The sequence below is a fragment of the Protopterus annectens genome, chromosome 10.part0 (assembly GCF_019279795.1).
Source record: "Protopterus annectens isolate FY-2018-M chromosome 10.part0, PAN1.0, whole genome shotgun sequence".
Lineage (NCBI taxonomy): Eukaryota > Metazoa > Chordata > Ceratodontiformes > Protopteridae > Protopterus > Protopterus annectens.
The window spans coordinates 1,578,506,398-1,578,529,021 of NC_056744.1; the positions used below are offsets into that span (position 1 = coordinate 1,578,506,398).

Consider the following 22,624-nt stretch of genomic DNA (forward strand, 5'->3'; position numbering starts at 1 on the left):
ATTGAAACATATGAAACACCACAAAATATGTCCTAAGGTTGCGTCCTTTTAAAACTAGTTTTAAGGGTATCTTCTCGTTTAAACCCCTACCTTAGTCATCTCTCAAACAGATGATCCATACATAGGCTGTTCTTGGGGAGTCTCAACCACAAAGCCTCATATCAGAGAGCCATACCCAGATGTTCTAATCAGGGATGACATGGTTCTTAACTAACTGAAGTATGCTTATTCAATAAAACATAGCCATCTATATGAGACAACGGTGGAAGTTCCAAACTCAAGATTAAGTTATGATGTTACCCACAGCGCCTTGAATCCTGATGATACTGTAACAAATGCTACCCAAAGTGGTCCAACTACAGACAATAAAAAAGACACCAGAAGCTGTAATTCTCTAAGCCCCCCCACCCCATTTTTTCTACATGTTATTTTCCGGTGTGTAAGGCCATTATGGTTGTCTTCCTGAGCAATACAAAGAGTGCAACTATGTGAGCAGATAAGTGACGGATTCTTTTTACCTTAATAATTAGAACAGTGCTGTGCAATGTTTTTTTTTTCCTAATGAAAAGTGCTTAACTACCTTTAAAAGCTGTTTTTTTTGGGGGGGAAGCCAGTTAGAATGTAATCAAAGTTTAACATTTTTTCTTAATATTTCTGTTATGCATTTAAAATGTTGATTATCTGTGTCCAATATTATACAACTATGATACACATTTTGAGAAAGTCATTCTGACTCTCTCTCTGTCCTCCCTGTGTGACGGAGATATGAAGACAGCAGTTCAGTGTACAGCTTTCAAAAAATATATATATATATACACACACACACACACACACACACATATATATATATTTATGTAGACGTGAATGTAGATATGTGTAAATAAGCTTGTGCCTTTAAGAATGCTTAGCATCCACAGTGCATATACAGTTCTTAATTCAGTCTGGAAGAGGAAACAGTAACTGCTTTGACTATACTGCCATTCGGTATTGAAATCAAGCTGCAATATTCTACTATTACTGAGAAGCACAGGCGGATGGTGTGACAAATAAAAAAAATAAAATAAGAAAAAAGTTGATTGTCATTATCAGGGTTAGCAAGATAGCCATAAAATGACAAATGTAACCACCTTTTTTTAGTGTTTCTGTTAAAGTTAGCACACCTCACAGGAATTCAGTATTGCATTTTTAGGGGGCATGTTGCACAACACAACTATAACAAATTGCTTAGCACTGTCTATTGATGTTTTCAAAATGATCTTACGTTTTTCTAGCTTAACACTTTCAATGTACCCCAGTTTGGGCTTACATGTGGGAAATTACTGAAATGCTGGCTTTTGACGACATTTTTTTTTAAGTTGAATGTCTCAGACCCAGCTGACTACTTTATCCCAAATACAGAATACCTCTTAACTGTAAGCAGCATTTCATTATGCACTGTTTCAGATTCCAACCTGACAAGATACACTAACTACCACACTACAAAACGTTACCCCTGATGCTAACATCAAGTCACAGTGCCATCACATGCTAGTAATTTTAAGTACAACCCTTATGAAAACTTCTGTCATTACATATCAAGGAAGTATAAACAGATAAAATTCCATACCACTTGAATGTTTTGTATGACAAGTGATGCAGGATGCTTTAAATGAACAAGCTGTGCTAACTGGATATAACATCAGCCAACATACATTATGTGCAATTTTTTAACAGTTTTACAACTGAGCTAACACCAGAAGGAGAGAGGATGCAGTTAGTTTGCTGCTGAGAACTTTGACATTATACCATGACCCCCCCATTAATATTCCAAAACGTGCACGCTGACTGGCCAGCGTGCACGTTGTAAATCGACTTATACTAATGGAAAAATGTCCGGTCGCCCGGACTTTTTCCATTAGTATAAGTCTCTTTTAAAACACTGTCTCGCTATGTTAAAAGAATTTAACATAGCGACACAGGTTTAAAAAAAGCAACAGAGATCTTCGTTGCTTATTGTAAAGCTGTCTCGCTATGTTAAATCCATTTAACATAGCGAGACAGGTTTAAAAAAAAAAAAGCAACAAAGAAAGCAAGATCTCCGTTGCTTTTTACTGTTTCGCTATGTTAAATGGGTTTAACATAGCGAGACAGCTTTAAAATAAGCAACGGACATCTCCGTTGCTTATTTTAAAGCTGTCTCGCCATGTTAAACCCATTTAACATAGCGAACAGTAAAAGCAACGGAGATCTTGCTTTCTCCATTGCTTTTGGCCACAGCTCTGATGTACTGCGTAGGCATGCGCAGTACATCAGAACTGCCGCAGATACCAGCCAGCTGCGGAAGGGCAGCAAAGAGGCATTATATAATGCCATTATTTAAGAAAAGTAATTATTTCTTTTCTTAAATAATGTCATAGTATAATAGCAATAACCCACTTCTGGGTGTGGGTAATGCGGGATTTACCCACGGTTGTCTTTGTTTGGTCCCGAGGGCGAAGCCGTGGGTAAATCCCGCATTACCCACACCCAGGCGTGGGTTATTGCTATATTATCTTAGTGGTCTCTTTAGTGGTGCAGTCTTGCACCTGAAATATGCAACTAAAGTCACAGCTAAACTCAAAATGTATTCATATACTTCTGTTTGATGGCTGGGTTAGTGGGCCAATCTAAAAAAAAAAAAAAAACTATTTGAACTACAGCCTGAAAAATACATCAAAAGCATCAACAAAAACAAACAAAACACAGCTTTAAAGCAGACATATATATTTGGCAAGAAAGTACATTTACAGTGGAACAGTCACTGAAACAACACTGCATTTACTTTTTACTTTATATTTATGTTTATAGTATAAAGAAAATACAAGGATTCTTGTAAGGTAAAAAGGAGTTACTTGTTGATAGCTTGAGGTGTTTTTTTTTTCACATATGCTACATTAATCATAAGGAGAGAGAAAGAGAGGTGGAGTTAGCATAGGGTAGTAAGGGAAATGACAGACGGACACTAGCGGAGTACACAACCATGGCTATGTAATGCAGTGGTAATACACTGGCATACTACAAGGGCTCACATGCTAGAAGCTCAAAGCACACACTTTTTTGCTGTTACTTGTTAGGAAAAGAAAGTGTTTGAACCCTCACTGACCCAGTCTCCCATAACTACTTAACATTTGACCCTATAAAACTGCACAGCCCTAATTCTAATATTAAAACTCCGACCCAGTTCCTAACCATAGTCGTTGCTCCCTAACCCTAAATCTCCAACTGCCCTTCGAAAAGCTAAACCTAAAATCCCCCCTCCTGCTCTCTAAACCTAAAGTTCCCTTGTCCTAATCTACACTCCCATGCCCTCCCACCTCCACCCCCAAGCTGCTTGCCTGAATTCATATTTGAGTTTCACCATGAGCTGCAACATGCATGATACAACTCCCTGGCTGCAGTTAAATATAACAGGAACACAAAAAATGACTTCATTCTTTAAGAAACACTGAGCTGAATTCATTAAGGTACCATGACGTGTACACCTCTATATGCATATCGCAGTATCTTCCCCCATTTAGTAACCTCTAACACGGTGACATACAGCATCACAAAGGGCTGGTTCTGCAGCCATGTTAAATCCTTATGAGTCATTTCAGGGGAGATGCATATGCTAATTAGCCATGTGCTGTCTCATTGGAACCACCTCCATGAAGCCATCTACATGGATGAGCAATTCAATAAATCTCTCTGCCGTGTAGATCAGCATGACCATCCCTACCACGCTGAAGGACTGAATACAGCCAAAAGGTCAATCAACTGGCTAACACAAATGTAGTGGTGGGACTAACAGACACCGGGAATTACTTTTAAAGTGTCACAACAGAATCAAGAGTAAAACAAGGAGCAGGGTGGAGGAGATGCACCGGACAGTGGGGATTACTTTTTCAAAGTGCCATAATGGCCCTAATGGTAGTAATGACACCAACAGTAGTTCAGGAATCTGGGGTGGGGGGTGTAATAGACACCAAGGAATATCTGGGATTGGTGGGACCTCCCGACATCGGGGCTGATTCTTTAAAGCCATAATGGCATCAACATCATAACAAGGACTGGGGTTGGAGGAAAGCACTGTACAACACGGATGTCTCTTTAAAGTGCTGTAATGGCACCATCATAAAAGGGATCAGGTTAGGGAACCTCCAAACACCAGAGATGAATCTTTAAAGTGCCATAGTGGCACTAAAGTACTATGGAGGTGGGGAACCACAGGAGGGTAGGCAGGGTAGGGACAGAGACTGTGGTGTGTGTGTGTGTGTGTGTGTGTGTGTGTGTGTGTGTGTGTGTGTGTGTGTGTACTTGTGTGTGAGACAGTGACTGGGGGAATGTCACTGCCGACATGACCAGCATGTTACTTCCTCGGTGTGCAGATCAGCAATGATCTGCACATCATGTCACAATTGTAAATGCGACTCAAGAAAGATGCAAATAAGCCTATAAAGAGGTCATACCTTGTTATGGCTAACATGTATCTAAATAACAAATAGACATGTTGCAGGGAAAAAGGCCTTTCTAGCCTTAGCCTTATAGCTTATACTAGGCACTTTAATGAATCCCTGAGCTAGTATTGTGGAACTTCTAATATAGTTTACGCATCTTAAAACAATAAGGCAGGAAATGTATCCCCAAGATAAAAACTCCACAGCAAAAAAGCATTACAGAACAGTATGTGAAAAATTTCAATTCTGCAATTCCAGTAATGCAAGTAAATCATAAGCAGAAGTAAAAATATGTAGACATGAATAAAAAATGCACGCGTTGTAATGAAAGTATGTTGTAACCACAACAGAAAGCAAAAAGGAAGACAAAAGAGGTGAACTCTAAAAATAAATGGAAACATGTAAGACCCATAACCAAATTAAGAAAAAAAAATCACAAAATGAACAGAAGGTATGAGAGAGAAAGAGATGGGGAAAAAACGAACTTAAGAAACCTGAGAATGGACAGAAGATGTAAATGCAAATGCATAAAATACCATAAACACATATAACAAAATGGTGAGATACATTCGGATGAAAAGTATTCTTAGCACAGGTAAACTATCATTCGCCCTCCCATATTACTGTTCCAGTATTCTTCACCTAAGGGGTATGCCTTCAGCTTTTATAAAGGTGATGCACAGACACAGATACCGAGATCTTCTCTGCCGCCAGTCCAAAGGTGATTATCGTCCATCAGTCTGAATGCCCTTCTGCTGTGCTGGTTACCAAGCCACTTTTTCAGATAAGTGCCCCATTGGGGTTTCTACTCTTCCTTTTCTTGTCTGTTATTATGTTCATATAATCCAGAAAGGGAAAATGTGAGTGTGGAAGGCAGATCCCCCATAAACACCATCACGACCAGTGTCTTTTTTGTTTGGGTGCTTTTCATGTTCATACACAGTGTTCTAGCTGCCATTTATTTGTGCCTAAGTCCCTTTGTAGTTGCCTCTTCCCATTGTGCACATACCTGGAGAACCAGCGTCTTAAGTTGTTGGTTCAGGGTGCTATGGCAGAATCCTCCTGTCCCAAGGGCCAGCCTTCTGCCAAGAAAAAGGCCAAAAACGTCAAGCCAGATCTTGCTGCTGTTCAGCCTCCCCCAGGTGTCTTTCTAGAAGCCGATGAATGCCCTGAAAACCATCTAGTGTTTGTATTGGATTCCTCTGCTGCAACACCATTGGCGGTTGGCATGGATCTGACTTCTTGCACATCCTCAGATGCTTTTCAAATGTCTGTACCTGATGTATAGGGGAACCTTGGCTAATAATATCTGAGGGACCAAGGGGATTCCTCATATTTCAGTGACAGAGGAGATTGCTACAACTGTTATAGAGTCACATAGGGGTCTCATTCTCCGAGGGTGTTTCAACTGGACATCCCACAGAAAAAGAAACAGAAGACAAAGCATATTTCTTCTATTGTGAAGGATCCCCAGTGTGAATGGCAGGATATTATTCAGGATTTATTTATTTTTGTTTATTTTATTTAACATTTTGTTTACAGGGAAAGTCCGACTTGGAACAAGCCAATTTTCAGTGGAGGCCTGGGGAGAAACGCTCCAGATGCATGTCTTTGTAATGCTTTGATAACCTCAAAGCCACCTCAAGGGATGATCTTAAAGCCATCTCAAGGGTTCTCTGTTCCTGTTACTCCCAGTCTTCCATACCAGACAATAGGCATATGGAACTGGATTCCTCGATGAGGATCTGGACTTGGGGGAAGAACCCCTAGCCTATTCTCACCATCATGATCCCCTATCTGGAGGGGTTCCTCCGGATCTCTCTTATTTGTGTGATTTGCTGCATGCTGGGTTGGCATATTCTTCAGTTAAAGCTCATCTGTCAGCAATTTCTGCTTGTCTGCCTTTGAATTCTCCTCTGACCTCTAGGTTTGAGGTCAAGCAATTCCTTAAAGGAGTCCTTCATATCAGGCCTCGCAGGAAGCCTATTCTGCCTTCTTGGGACCTCAATTTTGTATTTCGGAAATTGACCCAGCCTCTTTTTGAGCCTGCTTCTTCAGCTACCTTGCAGCATTGTACTTGGAAGACAGTTCTGCTTTTGGCTGTTATTTGCGCCAAGATGGTGTCTGAACGGGTGTCATGGCTATTGCTCCTTTTTTTTATTTTTTCATAGAGATAAGGTGACTCTTCTTACTATTCCTTTATGCCCAAGGCTGTCAATGATTTCTCCCTTAATCAGTCTATTCATCTCCCTTCCTTTTTCCTTTCTCTGCAGCCTGACAGTGAGAAGGTCCTTCATACCTTGGATATGCATAGACAGTTGAGATATTATTTAGATAAAGCTAACATTTTTCATAAATCTGAGCAGCTTTTTGTTTCTTTTCATCCCAGAACTTTGGGTTTGGCTGCTTCTAAGGAAATCCTCTCCTCCTGGAATTCTATAGCCATTTATAACAAAGGTTAAATAAATACATAAATAAATAAAATTTCCTTTTGTTATTCTTTTCTTGGCAAATGTCTTTCCTCATCTGTAAAGGCACATTCTACTAGGGCAGTTGCCTCCAGTGGTTCTTTTATCAAGGGTCTGGATACCAGTTTAATCCTTGAAGCTGCTGATTGGTCCTCTGTTCATATTTTCACTTAACATTACAAGTTGGATATTGTTTCCAGGACCAGAGCAGGCTTTGCTAAGGGTATCCTGCATGGGTTCGCAGAGGGTTCTTCTCTGCTTTCCTCCTCCTAGTCTTCCTCTTGAGCTCTTGTCCTCTCTCTTAGTTGATGAAAACTACAACAGTGACATGGAAGGACATAGTACAGTTGTATAAAATCTTACCATAACAGTAGATGTCCTTCTCTTCACTGTTGTTGTATTCAGTCCTTCCTTCCCCCTCTGTCTTGACTCTTGCCCTGTGTTCTGGTTGCCGTCCTGGCCAAGGGGCCCTTCTTCCTTCTTTATTTTTCCTTCTGGATGCACATATTCCCCTTTGTCCCTGAGGGTATTCTGTTCCTCCTGGGGCTTTTTTAGTTCTGAGAATCTGCATCCGTACTTCACCTTTATGCCCCCCCATTGTGCACGGGGAGCATATGGCACCTATAAGAGCTGAAGGCTTTGGTATACTGGCCAGAGATTGGGCTATCCTTAGCAGGATCCCACAGGCGAAGAATACTGCAAGAGTGAAGAGAAGGTCATCTACTGTTATGATAAGATTTTACACACCTTTACTTTCTCTAAACTTCAAGTGAAGCTTACATTTGAATTTGGCAATATATCTTCCTGCAGCAAAACAATAATTATGTTTTTTTTTTTTTAAATATATTTTGCGAGTCATGGCTAAATAGGGTCACTGGGCTAGTCATCTTCCCAATTAACAAAATGTTGGACACAAATGTAACCATATCAGTACTCTAAACAGCATAGTACAGAAATTAGGGAATGTCATAGGTTCACAGGTAGGTACTAGGCTATCGGCCCAAGGGCCTACGTAAGCCTAGCCAGCAAGGTACCATAGCTTACACCACCCAAGAAAGTTATTTTCCTGTGCCACTGTCCAGCAGAGACACAGAAGTGATCCCCGGGGTGTATTTCCTATTTCCCATCCACTCATCAAGATTTTTCTTGAAGAGTGCTAATGAAGAACTTTGCTTGACATAGATGGGTAGCTTGTTCCAGAGTATAGGAAGTCTCTGGGACAGGAATCTATCCCTCCAGCATGTCCTGTTTACTGTAGTGACAAGGTTTAGGTCCCTAGAGCGTGTAGCTCAAAGAGACTGGGATTTCTTTAGGTTTAGCATGTCCAATAGCTCTGGGTTTGACATAGCTTTATATGTTAGGCAGAGATCACCTCGGAGTAGGTGATATGCTACAGAGTAAAGCTGGAGTTTTTTTGAAAACATCGCAGCTCAGTGCAAATTTTACCAGACAGCAAAATGGCAGAAATAGCTTCCTATTAAGTCATTAACCATTCAGAAATGCACTGTCCACACTGGTACACTACTCGTTCCCAGACTTCATACAGCTTTACACAACAGTGTCATGAATTCTGGGGCTACAGTGTTTACTCCTAGTGTCAAAGTCTCCCTCCTTTTACTGTCACACAGCACATACGAAGACAAGCAAAGCATACTGGCTGAAGGAATACAGTGGACAGCGTGTATGACCATACTATACACCACGTGGTACTGCACAGCCTGAAGTAAAATGGGTTGCCCTGGCCAGACAAACAGGTTAGCTAAAGGCTTCCTGCAGCCCTTGAGAAAAGTTTCACCAACACTACTAAAGATATGCAGCTTAATCATTTAATTAGTAGAAGAAAATGTATATATAATTCCGCCCATTTCTCTCTTTTACTTAGTCTGACAACACTCACTGTTGTTTCTTCAGACATATTAGTTTGCCCTGATGTTCTGTTTTTAGCTACACAAATGAGTGCAATGAAAAACAGATTTAAATCACCCAGGAAGAATTGTCCAGATGACAGTGACTTAGCAGAATGTAAACAATGCAATAATGAAAAGTCTCTCCGCAGGACTCAACAGCCACTGAGTAATGAAAGAACAAAGAGAAGGCCTAAGAGAATTTCAGCTTACTGTGAAATATGTAAGGTAAACTCTGGCTGCAAACGGATGTCAGTAGGGCCTTTATCCTACTACAATAACTGGCATAATAATGAGGATGAAAACAGTGAAACATAATATGTCTTAAATATACAATGTAATTCCATTAAATAGATGCATTTTGTAACCACAGTAACTCCAAACAGAATGTTGTGAAAGTCTGTTCTCAGGTGGGAGTACTTGGCTTTTATCCATGCTCCCTACTATTCCAGCAGCTTTTATCCATGCTCCACACCACCCAGGCCTTACAGTACGCCCAGCAAGAACCATTTAGGAAAACCTTGTTGCTTAAAAAAGAAATATACAGAAGTAAACATTCACTCTTCCACACCCCACCCCCAAAAAGGTATCTCCTTTAAACACATCAGCTATATGCTTTTCTATTGCTAGTAGAGACAATTTACATTAAATATACCACAGACAATATAACCTCTCTGCAGCAGAAAACCAACCTTATTATGAGAGTATGAGCTCCCTGACTCCAGGATTTTATCTATTTACTTACTGACCCAATTTGACCCGGGTACTCCGACTGGGTTGTAGTAGCCCCTTTTCAGTGGAGGCAGCTATACTACTGAAAATCCACAATCAGTATGCAGAAAAGAATTTACAGAGTGACACATTCTCCAAATCTACACAAAATTCCAGGAGTTCCATCCAGATATATACCTGACAGACAAACTACTGTCTTCCATTTTCATTAACTACATCTCACTTTCTCTCTCTGTTACTACCCAACATAAAATATGCTAATGCATGCCCATAATCTAATGTTATAATAACCCTGACCAGAACAACAGAAATGTTGCAAACACCCATATCTGTAATACTTCTCAAACTTTCACTTAACTTTAAAAATCAATGCCTCACTGTTAACTTCAATAAAACCAAAATCCAAGCTTTCTGGAACACAAAATAGGCTCCACTGTGGATTATGGATTTTTCTGAAACTGCCTGAACAGGCAACTGCAAACAGCGTACCTCTCTGCTTAGACATTTTGCAGTATGTCTCAAATCTTCTCTTAAGTTCAATAAGCACATAATTAGAGCTGTTACTAAAAATAAAAGTTATGTATTTACCATAATGTTAGATCCATGTTCTCTGATTTTCATCCCCTTCAAACATGTGGGTTGTCAGATCTGGTGGGATCCGACCTCGGCACCAGTCTCAAAGTTTATCAGATCCAGAGCGCTGACTCATCCCCTACCCATAATTCCCTAGGATGTACTTTAAATGCTCAGATCGAGTCTGTCCCTACTAGTCTGAAATATATGTTAAGAAGCTACCAAGGGAAAAAAAAAACTTCCCAGATAGAAAGACATAAACTTAGTGATTTCAACTAGTTGAAGAAAGGTAATCACAGCCTAGTGTGAGTGTGCACAGACAGGAAATAACATCCACTCAATCACCTCAAAGTCATAGGTGACAATTTGGAAGGAGGTAGGAAGGGGGGAGATTGAAGCGTACGAAAATCAGACAACATGGATCTAACATTATGGTAAGTACATAACATCTGTATCCAACTTTGTCTATTTTTGCCCTTTCGGACATATGGAACAGAATCCCAAGTTGTCAAACTGGGTGGTATAAAGGAAAGAGATTCCTGAGTACGGTGGTGCCAAAAGATGAATTTGATCTGGATTGAGTGTCCAACTTGTAGTGCAACACAAAGGTGTGTACCATTGCCCAGGTGGCCGCATCACAGATGTCATCAATGGACAATCCTCTCCTGAAGGCTGTCAAAGTAGAAACTGCTCTGGTTGAATGTGCTTTTGGTTTATGTGTTAAAGGTAAATTTTTATTATGATATACAAAGGAAATACAATCAGAGAGTCATCTGGATAAGGTTACCTTGGAAACTGAACTCCCAACTTTTGTTTGGCAAAAGAACAACTGATCATTCTTTCTAAAATATTTTGCCATATGAATACAGAATCTGAGTTGTCTGTGAACGTCTAACATATGTACCAAGTATTCTCCTTTGAGTACTTTGGGAAGAGAAACGGAAGGTGCACAGATTGGTTTAAATTCGTTTTGGATGCCACCTTAAGGATAAAAGAGGTGATAGTACTGAGGGAAACTCTGTCTTTGTGAAAAAAAAAAACAGAAAAGGGGGAGTCAATGAGATGGGTTTAACCCATCTGGCTAATGTTACTATGACCAGGAAAATTGTTTTCCATATAAGAAATGTTAAGTCCGCAGTAAAAAGTGAGTTCAAAAGGAGATAGGGTTAAAGCTTGTAACATAACAGTAATGCCTCAAAGAAGTGCCTGATCTCTCATGGGAGGTCTCAGCAGAAAGGTACCCTTGATGAAGGCTTTTGAAATTTTTAGTGATGCCATCAACATGTGACTGCATCCAACATGAAAGTTGGGAATTATAGCCAATTGTATCTTAATAGTTGCAAAACTGGAGCCTTTGTGAAAGAGATCAGTCAAAAATTCATATTTGGAAGGAACTGGTGCTGAAAAAAGGATCCAGACCTTTAGAGTAGCCCCAAATTGAAAATCTCTTCCATTTACTGTGGTAAATTTTCCTAGTTGACAGTTTGTGTAAAGCAGAAAAAATAATGACTACTGTGGGGGGAAGCCTAGCATCTCTGGCTATAGTTAAAATTGGAGGAACCATGAAGTAAATTTCATGGACTTCTGATCTGGAGGAGGCAATCCAGGAGGGTGAGTTATTAGATCTGGATAATAATCCAACATCTATGGAGGATGTACTAGAAGAGACTATCTGTAGGGCAACCATGTTTGTTGGGGCCAAAAGGGGGCAATGAGAATCAGTCTGACCTTGCACTGCCTTGCTTCTGTATGAATTTGTTCATTAAGGGTAGAGGGGGGAAAGCATACAGGAGACATGGGAGCTTACTGTGGACCACAGCATCCTAAAGTGACTCTTCCTGTGGAGGCATCAGGGCAAAATACCTGCTGTATGTTTTGTTTAGATAGGAGGCAAATAGGATGCAGCAAGATTGGCCCCAGCAACTTAAAATTATTTCTGTCACTATAGGACTGAGGGACCACTTGTGAGGCATCAGCACTATCCTGCTCAATTTGTCCTCGAGTGCATCTGAGGATCCCAAGATGTATGTTGCTGTCAGAAAGAGTTGTGAACAGACTGCCTCAATGCCAAACCCTCATGCCTTCTCAACATAGTGGATAAGATCAGGTTCTTCCCTGTTTGCTGAAGTACGATACAACAGTCATGTTGTCCAACTGCGTGGATATCAAATCCTTGAGGAGGAGGTCCTAAAATGCCTGCAATGCCAGGAGAACATTCTCACCTCCAAGACAGTGATGTGAAGGTTGGCCTCTGTTGTCGATCATGAAACTTGGACCATCTTCTCTTAGAAATGCCCCCACCCAGCCATGAAGGGATGCATCCATGGTCACTGTTGTGATAGGTGAATCCATCTGGAAAGGGCATCCTTCAGTCACAGACAGGGATGTGATCCACCAAATTAGGTGTTTTTTTGCAGACCTGCATAATTCAATTTTTTTAATGCAGATTGTATGTGGATTAAGGCCACTGTACTTCTAAGGTTCACTGCAGCAGTCTCTTGAAATATCTTGATAATGGAATCATTAAAATTGTGGATGCCATGCAACCCAACAGATGTAGGATTAAAATCACTGGTGGTACTGGGTGGTGTAGAACTTTAAGAGCTGTTAAACAAAGTGACTGGGCCCTAGAATGGGAGAGCCTGGCTATTTGAAGTCTGGTGTGTAGGTGGCATCCTATGAATTCTATACTGTGAATTGCAGTAAGCTGACATTTTGGCAGGTTTATGGAAATTCCTGACTTCAGTATCAGCCGGAGTACTTGATTCCTGTGTGTGATGAGAAGTTGCTCAGTGGACGCAGTGAGTAGCCAGTCATTGAGATATGGAAGACCTGGGTCCCCAGTAGGTGCAGGTGTGCAGCTACTAAACCTGGTGAACACCCCAAGGGCTGTGGTTAGACCAAGTGGTAGTGCTCTGAATTAAAAATTACTGGCTCTAGCTGGAAGTGGGGAAATCTCCAAGAGTGCTTTGCTATTTTGGTACGATAGTAGCCACCCTGAATATCTAAAGAGCAGATTTATTTATTTATTTTTATTTTACATTTGTCGACCGGGAGAGTCTGGCTGAGCTATTGCCCTTTTTCATCGGAGGCCTGGGGAGAAAAGCTCCAAAGATATACAATGCAATAAAAATAGCAATACAGATACATTTCAATAAAAATAGCAATAGATAATTTTGGTAGTTAAAATACATAAGCTACATACATGCATATTGTTGACAGACAAAACAGTACTATAAACAAAAAGGAGAATGTTAAAAAAGTAGAATGAGTTGTATGTTTTGGTTTAAAAAGAGAGTTAAGTAAATATAAGGTTTTGTATGCACAGTAGCAGAAACTTAAAAGGTTACATAACAGTATAGAAGCTTTGGAGATTGCATAGGAAGCACAGGATGAAGTAGTTAATGGTAAATTTTAGGAAGTGTACCATAAAGGTAGGTAATAATCAGAGAGGGAGAGTACAATGGTGGGACCTGTGTTTTTTTAAAGTGGTCTTTGGTTGCTAGCTTAAATTGTTTGGGGTGAGTCAGGGTCCATATTTCTAGTGGGAGTTCGTTCCATGCAATAGAGGGATGGTAGCTATATAAGTTGCATCCTGTGTTGGATTTGGGTTTATGGATTTTAGCAGGTCTTGGGTTGATTGGTACTTTCTCAGAAGTGGCAAAATGGACTGAACTGTGACCATTAAGAATTCTGTCTGTCTTACAAATTGGTTTAGGTGACTTGAGATCCAAAATGGGTCTGACATCCCTGGTCTTCTTCGGTATTAAAAAGAACCTGGAAGAGACTCCCATGATGCAATTTTCTAAAGTGTGGCTTTTTTAAAAATAACTGAAGCTTCTGCCCAATTCACACACAGCTAAATAGACTTCTCTGCTGGATACTAGCCATGTTTGATGCATTATCATCGGACACAGTGTTCAATCAGTTTCCGGTATTGTTGGTATTTTTCCCTGTACAGTCTTACAAATATCACCAGGAATATTTCCCTACTCAGACAGAGCTATAAATGTTCCCCCACTAACGACTGACTACATGTGAGGTGTTAAAGCCTGCTCTTGGGATTAACAGATTCCCACTGCCTTTGAGAACTTTTTCTCTCTATTCAGACTTGGTTCCCTTTATTGAATGACAGCTATATAACTAGAACCTTTGCCCCACTCGAGATACAGCAGATATATTGCTTTGCAACTAAATTAACTATTGCCTTGTTATCTGGCCCTTACTCTACCAACATTCAATATCTAGTACTATAAAACATCTAGCATTATTGTCCATCATACAGAGCAAATATAATGCTCCCCCAACTTAGCAGCATTTAATGCGTTATTATGTGATCTTCTAGGCTGTTGTGCCACTCTGGGATATTACTTTTAATTGAAAATTGGAAGGTGTTTATTCCAATCCTATAAAAGCTATCTGGGTTATGCTGTTTGTGGGTTCATTCCCAAAATTCCCCCTTCCAACAAAACAGCCTTTCCTACTCCATCTTCTTTATCACTTTACAGAGTACTGACTTTCAAATTTTAGGAACTGCTGCTGACCGTCTCTCAAACACAAACACACCCACACACATACAAACAATTTGGCTGATCATATTTGTTTAAGAAGGTTTTACTGCTTGCAGTTTTTCAAATCATTTTGCTTTTTTTAACAAAAAAAAATGCACATATGCAGCATTTGTTTCTTTCTGTTAGTGCTGTGTACAGATATAGTATCTGGCCTGCAATTAATGTGTTTCTCTGAGAGACCTATGGAGGGAAATGTGCTCTAGCCACCTAAGTGCCATCTGCACTCTAAGGTGATCACTGAGTTTTCGAGGCAGGATGAGAGATAACAAGTCATCAGACACATCAAAATGACTGAGCTCAGTTGTTACCACAAGGCAGCAGGTCACAAAATTACTAACCATGACCTGTTACTATGTGCCAGGATACCATGAAGGATAGGGAAACTGGTTTACAATTTAAAAAATCATGGCTCTTTTTTATGATTATAAAAACTTAAAAAAACTGCAAAATCTTTTTTTAATTTGGCAACTGCCATACTACCAGACATACCAGATGCCCAGGCATAGCCGGGGGGGTAAGGAAATGTCATAAACCTGTACAAACAGATGTGGAGAGCGTTGTGTGGATTGTCTTCTTGGACAGAATAGCACTGTTTTGGTCATCAAAATAACATTTTTTGGTCAACATTCAGCAGGAAACTATAGAGTTTTGAAGCCGGTCTTACATTTTTATCTATGAAAGCCATGCTGAAGTATTCATTTTATTTCACCAATACAGTCTCTTGAATGGATACGTGTAATTTAATTTCCCAAAGGGCTTTCAGCCATATCATGGGTAATGATAACAGAGCTGGAGTAAATTATGCATAATTAACATGAACCTGTACTCCTAAGAGTTAATGGTTAATTCCCACAGAGAGAAATCCTACACTAACTCCTGCTGGAATGTTTAGAAACCAATCATTTTATACACACAGTTTATTGTCAGTGACTCAGATCCAAAACGGATGCTTCATATCTTGCAAGCACTCTGAATATGTAGTCATTATGACTGCAATCAGTTTTGAATTATATTGCTTTATACTGTGTGTATTTTACAGTGTAAACTGACTTTCTAACTGTAGACCTTTTCTGTAAAAGACTTGGGTGAAATAGGTAATGCCCAGTCAGACTTTCATGGCTAACAAACTTGGATAACAAATAAATCAATCAACAGTAAAAATGTAGCTATATTTTCCTTACTGGTCTGTGTCCCCTTTTCAAAGAACTTCCAAATATTACATCAAACTAAAAGAATCAGATAAAATGCACATATAACTCAACAAAATAAACAAAAGGAGGAACACACCTGACTGTGCAGTTTGCATGTAGGGCTGTTTGCCTTGTTTTATTCTACTCAATAAGTATAGTTTAAAAAAAAATGAACACTAATGGAAAAAGGTAACTTGAAAGCATATTAGCATACTTATTCTTTATTCATTACCTAACAATATTGTGCATTTTCTTCAACTTGGACATTATAAACCTGAGGTAAAAAAAAAACGCTATGACTGCAGTAATGCATGGTGGGACAGCCACAGTGTGATTTGTTGCCTATTGACCAAACTATCCATTCTTGGTGGCTTTGCCATTAGGACCACACCTCAACCACTGCAAACAAACCTCAAAGCAATCCAGATCCCTCCCAAGCAAAAAGAACAATAAAATGGGTACTAATCCTTGTGAGACATTGCTTTTTTTTTATTTCATTTTAAGTGACTGGTACAAACACTGAAGTTCTAGGCTTAAAGAGTAACATGGAATGACTGATGGTTAAGTTAAGAAACGAACAAATATTTAATTCCCTGTCAAGCTCTGGTCTAATGCTACCTGTAAATCTATACAGACTCGACAGTAGTTCTGTAGCCAAGCAAGAACATTGCTGGCTGGTCATACATAAAAAGGCTGTCCATTAAGTGTAGCAGAAATTGTTTGCAGATTAATTGTTTGCAGATCACATTTTCTAGGAGCTTCTACAAGTGGTGACAGGAGTACTGTGGGTCTGAAGTTTGAAAGAAATATAGAGAGCTACCTCCATTACAACAGGGATGTGGCAAATACTTGTTTCAAATGGGAGGGAACAACTGCTCCTGACAAGCTTTGGTTTATTAGATAAGATACCAAAGTAAAAAAGGAATCTACAGCTGCTCTTAAAAATCTGTTTAATGAAATAAAATGCACAACAGTTTGTTGGTTTTAACTACGTCAGCAGTTTTGATAGCTAAGGTGCTGACTGTCTTTACTTTGAAGACTGTAAACACGACTCTACGTATACATGTATATAATTTATTTATATTCTTGTTTGCTTGCATTTATTAACCATGAATGTCCAGCTGAGAAGTCGCATTTTCAGTAGCGGTTCCAGAGACAGCTCCAAGACAAAAAAAAAAACATGAAGCAACCATAAAGTAATTTCAGTTAGCACAGGGGTTGAATTTGGGTTTTCTTGTGCCATGGCTGCAGGGCTCAAATCCCTTTTGTCTGGCAGTTGGTACAAAGGATTAAGCCTGTGAGCTGTAGTTCTTGTATTGGATATGATGTCCTCAACCCTCATTTGCCGACTGTGTGATTTTGAGCAAGTCAGTTAACCATACAATGCTTTGGGTGGACTGGAAATTTGGACTATGGTCCCCTGAGCTGTAAGCCTAGTAACTAACTATGAACCTATTGATATGTATTAAGTTACCAGTACAGCAGGTTAAGTCTGGAGTTTCGTGCACCAAGGATAAAGGGTTCAAATCTCTTTTTGGAGAGAGGTGAGCACTATTAGGTGCTTGAAAAGGGTATCAATAACTTATAAGTTTGTCGCTTAAAGGTGTAAATGGCTACTCATCTTATGGCCCCCATCCCATGATCACTTGCCTAGTATGTTCCTATGTTAAAAAAGTGATACATAACCATTAACAATGGAAGTAATTTATACAAAAATCTGAGTTAACTGCAGCAAAGGAAGTAGTAGGCAAGCAAAAATAGCATGAGTTAAATCACAAGAAACATACTATTTTATAAGACTGGCACATAACTAACAAAACTGCAGTAAAGACAGAGAAAGCAATTTTAAAAACAAATGCAGCATGAAAGCAGATGACACCTTAGCCAAGTCGTATACTGGCACAGAATGTAATAAGAGACTAGGAGATATAGGCATGCAGTACAATAAGACTAGGACGTATACTTGATACAAGTATGGAATCCGTAACACTGACAAGATAAAAAGACTTGGGGTTGTAAAAATGTTTACATAGTCATTAATTTAGTTAATTTCAGATAGGCGCACTTTGATGACTCCAGCTGCATATCCAAGTGTTACAAATGTGGGTAACCCACTGGAATTTGAATGTATGCTTGATTGAAATTGTTTTGTTGGTTGCTTGTTGACTGATTTAGAAATGTTAACACTGGAAGAATATACATTACCTGTGATTCCAAAGACAGGGCTCTGCAAGTTTGTGATATACTGCACAGCCTATAAACAATGGGATTGTGTCTGGATCTACCAATGTCATTATCACCCTATACTCAGCCCTCATTAGCCATGAATTGAATATAATGCCCCTTTTGGCATGTATCTGTCCAGACACATGCAATAACTGGAACAACCACAGAGATAGCTTACTAAAAGGATACAGGGCCTAAACAACATGTCTTACATGGACCGACTCAAAGCCCTGTCACTATACCCCTACAGAACACTAACATGTGACCACTGTCTGGCATACAAGGTATCCTCCAACCCATTACTGATGAATTTACTGCACATCAGCAAGGCAAATGACATCATAAATAGCCAGGATCTAAACCTCTTCTGCAATATCAACAGAATGGTTTGGTGGGACAGGTATATCTCGCACAGGATACCACTGGTCTGGAACAGACTTCCCTACCACATAAATCAAAGTACATAATCAAGCACAAATTGGGTTTGTGGACGGGAATAGAAAATTTGCCCCAGGACTGCTCCATGTACTACTAATGGACAGAAGCAGCTCCAAATGCTTTACCCCATGCATGAGCCCCCTCAAATTATCTATGGTATGATCCCAGTTATTCTCATTAGGGGTAATATATCATTATCGACCATGGGACAGGTAAGGCCAATCTCTAACTAAATGGGATAGGTTAATTAGAGCACATAAAGGGAAACTGATTAGGCTTAAAATGGCCTGCAAGGGCAGCAAACCTAGTACTTACCTATGAACCTATGCATGTACCACACAAAGACAAGCAGTTAGCGCTGTAAAAAAGGTTAGGAATCAGGCACATTTGCTTGACACTGATTTCTAGCCAGCCACATTCATGAAGTAAGAGACAGTGAAGATTATGACTGTTAATGCTGTTTTGTTTTATGCTTGTTTAATTTTGTACTATAATGAAGAGGCACTGTTAGTGAAAACATTAGGAGAGAACCAGAGAGATGGCAGAAAGTCTATTCTGGCTATGGAGACTTTCGAATCATCTGTGCGAAATGATTTAGCCCTATACAGTTTGCCTTATGTGATGTAATTTCTTTTCTTGATAGTGTTCTGCACATGAATACTAAATTTAAGCTAATTATCAAGGGTTAATCCAACTATCTTGGTTATCGCTACTTCCTGCTGTGATACAGACACGTCTGATGGGAGAAGAGTTTGGATGTTGCAATGGGAGCACTGCACCGACAAGAGTTTATGAAAAAAATGTATTCTATGTTGTCTGAAACAGGGTTACATCTGTCTGTGTTTATAAACCATAGAAGTTTTCATCTTCTTCTGCAGTACAGAGGCTTAAACTGGAAGTGATAGATTTATCTGGTAATAAAATATCTGACATGGCATTTCAAAAGTGTCCCTCTCAAACAGAGAAGCTTTATTTACTCATGTTTGTTAACTAGGATAGTATGACTGGATGACAGACCCTTTTTAGTAGAGTCCCAGAGAGAAAAGTTTCACATTACATAAAGTATTTGAGAGAACATTTAAAATGTACAAGCTGAGGTACATTTGTCCTCACTGTATCATTAAACGATGGCTACTGTCCACCACTCCTCAGCATGCTACAGTTTAGAAGCCAGTCATATGCTCTAAGAAATATTGACGGTATTCAGATATACAGGCCTCCTTTCACACTTGGTATGTGTGAAAGATCTTTCTCAAAAACTGTTCCAGATGTTTGAAACAATTTCCCAGAGAATATAAGGAATATACACCAATTGCTGACTTTAATGAAAACACTCAGAGACCATCTGTTCAAAAAAATAAATGCAAATGCTATAGAGATGTGGGCTAATGCAATGGTACGCTACTTCTTAGGTTCCACTGTGCTTGTTCCGTTCTTAGGTTCCACTGTGCTTGTTCCGTTCTTAGGTTCCACTGTGCTTGTTCCGTTCTTAGGTTCCACTGTGCTTGTTCCGTTCTTAGGTTCCACTGTGCTGGTCGTTCCATTCCAAAATATGCAGGTTCAGTTCATCTGATACTACCTTAGGATACAAGTGTGATACAAATATTCCTCTACTTTTTTGTATGGTTATGTAACATTCACAAGCTGACTCCTAATCCATTACATTATAACAACATTTTACAGTGCTGTGCTTCTCTGGTCTGCATTTTCTCCAAAGTTTTTTCTATACACGAATAACATCTCTACAACACTTTCAAACAAATTTACAATAAGTTACACTGAATGTTACAGATATACTGATCACCTTACATGAAGAAGAACATTTATGGGGGTGGTGTTCATCAGAAAAGTGTAGGTAGGATTTGCAGATGTTTGCTTAGAGAAGAAGGTCATACTACATTGTAAACCTTGTTTACATTTGTTGCAGGGGTGACAGTATGGAAGAGTTACTAACTGGGGTTTTGGTTCTAGGGTGGCCTCTTCTTTTGATAGCACTTATAACTGGCAGTGAACTGAAGGTGCTTCTTAAGATCTCTACTAAAGGAGATACAACTACTGACTTTTATGGATCTTGGAATCAAACCCTAAACCTTAAACATAACACGTTCTTAAAAATTTAAACTGACTGTGCTCCAAGTTGAAAGTCCACTGACTTAAATTTTATTTTTACATTAATAATACTAGACATTTAAATAAAAAAGAGAACATTTTAAATAACATGATTTACGTGGAATGTTAAAAGAAAGGTAGGAAAACAGAATAATCAGAAGATTCAGATATATGAGTTTCTGAGCTAAAGGTTTACAGAGCAAACAGAAATAAATGCAGAAACTAAGGCAACATGCTACTGTGTGGAAGCATGCCAAAAACAGAAAATTATGGGATGTAAGCAATCCTTTATACCTTTAAGAAATTAATTTTATTTCATATTTGTTTATCAGAGTAGTACACTAATCATAACTAACCATTTCTAGGTACTGCCTAAGTAAAATAATTCACAAAGTAGAAAAAGTACAACAGTCAGGCAGTAAGTTATACATAGCAAAATCATAACAAAAAGAAACAATATATAACATGAGTTGAAACATTAACAATTAATAGATGTAGCAACAATTACAACAGCAATACTCATTTTACAGTTTTACGTGATAATATTTCAATTTTACAAAAGACTACTTAGAACACAGGTTCACACCTGCCAACCTGCAGACATAAATGAGCTAATAATCAGCGTTCACTTTTATAATCCTGCATAGTCTAACACAAACCAGATGTGGAAGAACTTGTACTGTTTGGCTGAAACTCCCCCTCCTAAGAGTCTCTATACCAGGCAAATGAGAATGGGTTAATATCAAAACTGTGTGCTGTCATCAACATGACTGAAAAATAATAAAGTGAAAAAGTGCTTAAAATTACCCCCCACAAAAGGCACCAGAAAATGAAATCTCAAGTTGTGATACATAGTTTATGTACTTAATCTATTATATTGGTTAGTTAGCTAATTGCTCATCCCATGGATAAAGACTACAGCCCACTTATTTTTTTATAGCTCATCTGGGAGTCATAATGTTTACTGATGTGCACAGTCAAGTGCCTAGAATCCTCTGGCTCAGTTTTAATTTCAATACATCAGCAGTCTTACGAACAGAAAATAAAGTGCAGGAAAACAACACCTAATGGTCAGACAAATTATCAGACGTGAAAATGCAGCAAACAAATAACTGCACCAGCTGGACATAAGTCAATAATTGTAACACAGTGAATAAATAAATATTTAAAAAAAACAGAAACATTATCCATCCATATGTATGATTCCCCCACACCTTCAATTCCATCCCACTCACTTGTGGTATGTCCACTTATAACCCCTGCTGCCTTCTAGTACAAGACTGACCAATTAAGCCTTGGTTTATACCCCAGCCGCCCCTCTGCTGTCATCAGGAAATACTTTTCAACTGTACAGATTTTTGCAGAATGTCCGGATTTTTGCCTCATATGTTTGGTCTGTTTCTCATAAAATTGTGGCTTTCTGGCAAGTCGTTGGGAAATCACTGAGAACTGAAGTCAGAAAATAATGGCAGACATTTGAGTTACAGACTTCACACTCTTCAGAAAATTCATATTAATGCAAAATATGCTTTCTAAGTTTGTAAAAACAGCTTTTAAAACGTGCACCTATTTTGGGGGCTTTGTCCCCCAATTATTTATGGCTTTGTAGATTTCTTGCTTTTAGAGATTGAAGGGTGTACACCTGACTGGAACTACTGTCACTCTGGAGTGAGGATCGCTGACAGAAATTAGTCAAGCTGTCGGTTAAATGCAGACAGATTAATTACTGTAGGATCATACGAGCAAGAAAGATCACCCCTCTCATCACAACTCCTAAAGTCCAGGGCCCGTGTTTCCATTACTAACTAAAACACTTGAGTGTTACCAAAATTTAAGCAACCTACAATTTGAAGTAACAGGACTCGAACCATAAATTACTGATTTAGCTCAAACGAATACATATATGTAACAACCCATGTCTCCGCTTAATCAGTGAAAGTGAACTTAACGTTTGAAAAA

General features: G+C 39.1%; 1 protein-coding gene across 3 annotated transcripts in view; it reads right to left on the reverse strand.

Annotated features, from left to right (window-relative positions):
• The window catches only part of LOC122813750 (protein orai-2-like), a 777,435-nt gene that overhangs the window by 754,341 nt on the left and 470 nt on the right, over positions 1 to 22,624 (reverse strand). The gene's annotated exons all lie outside the window — the stretch shown is intronic.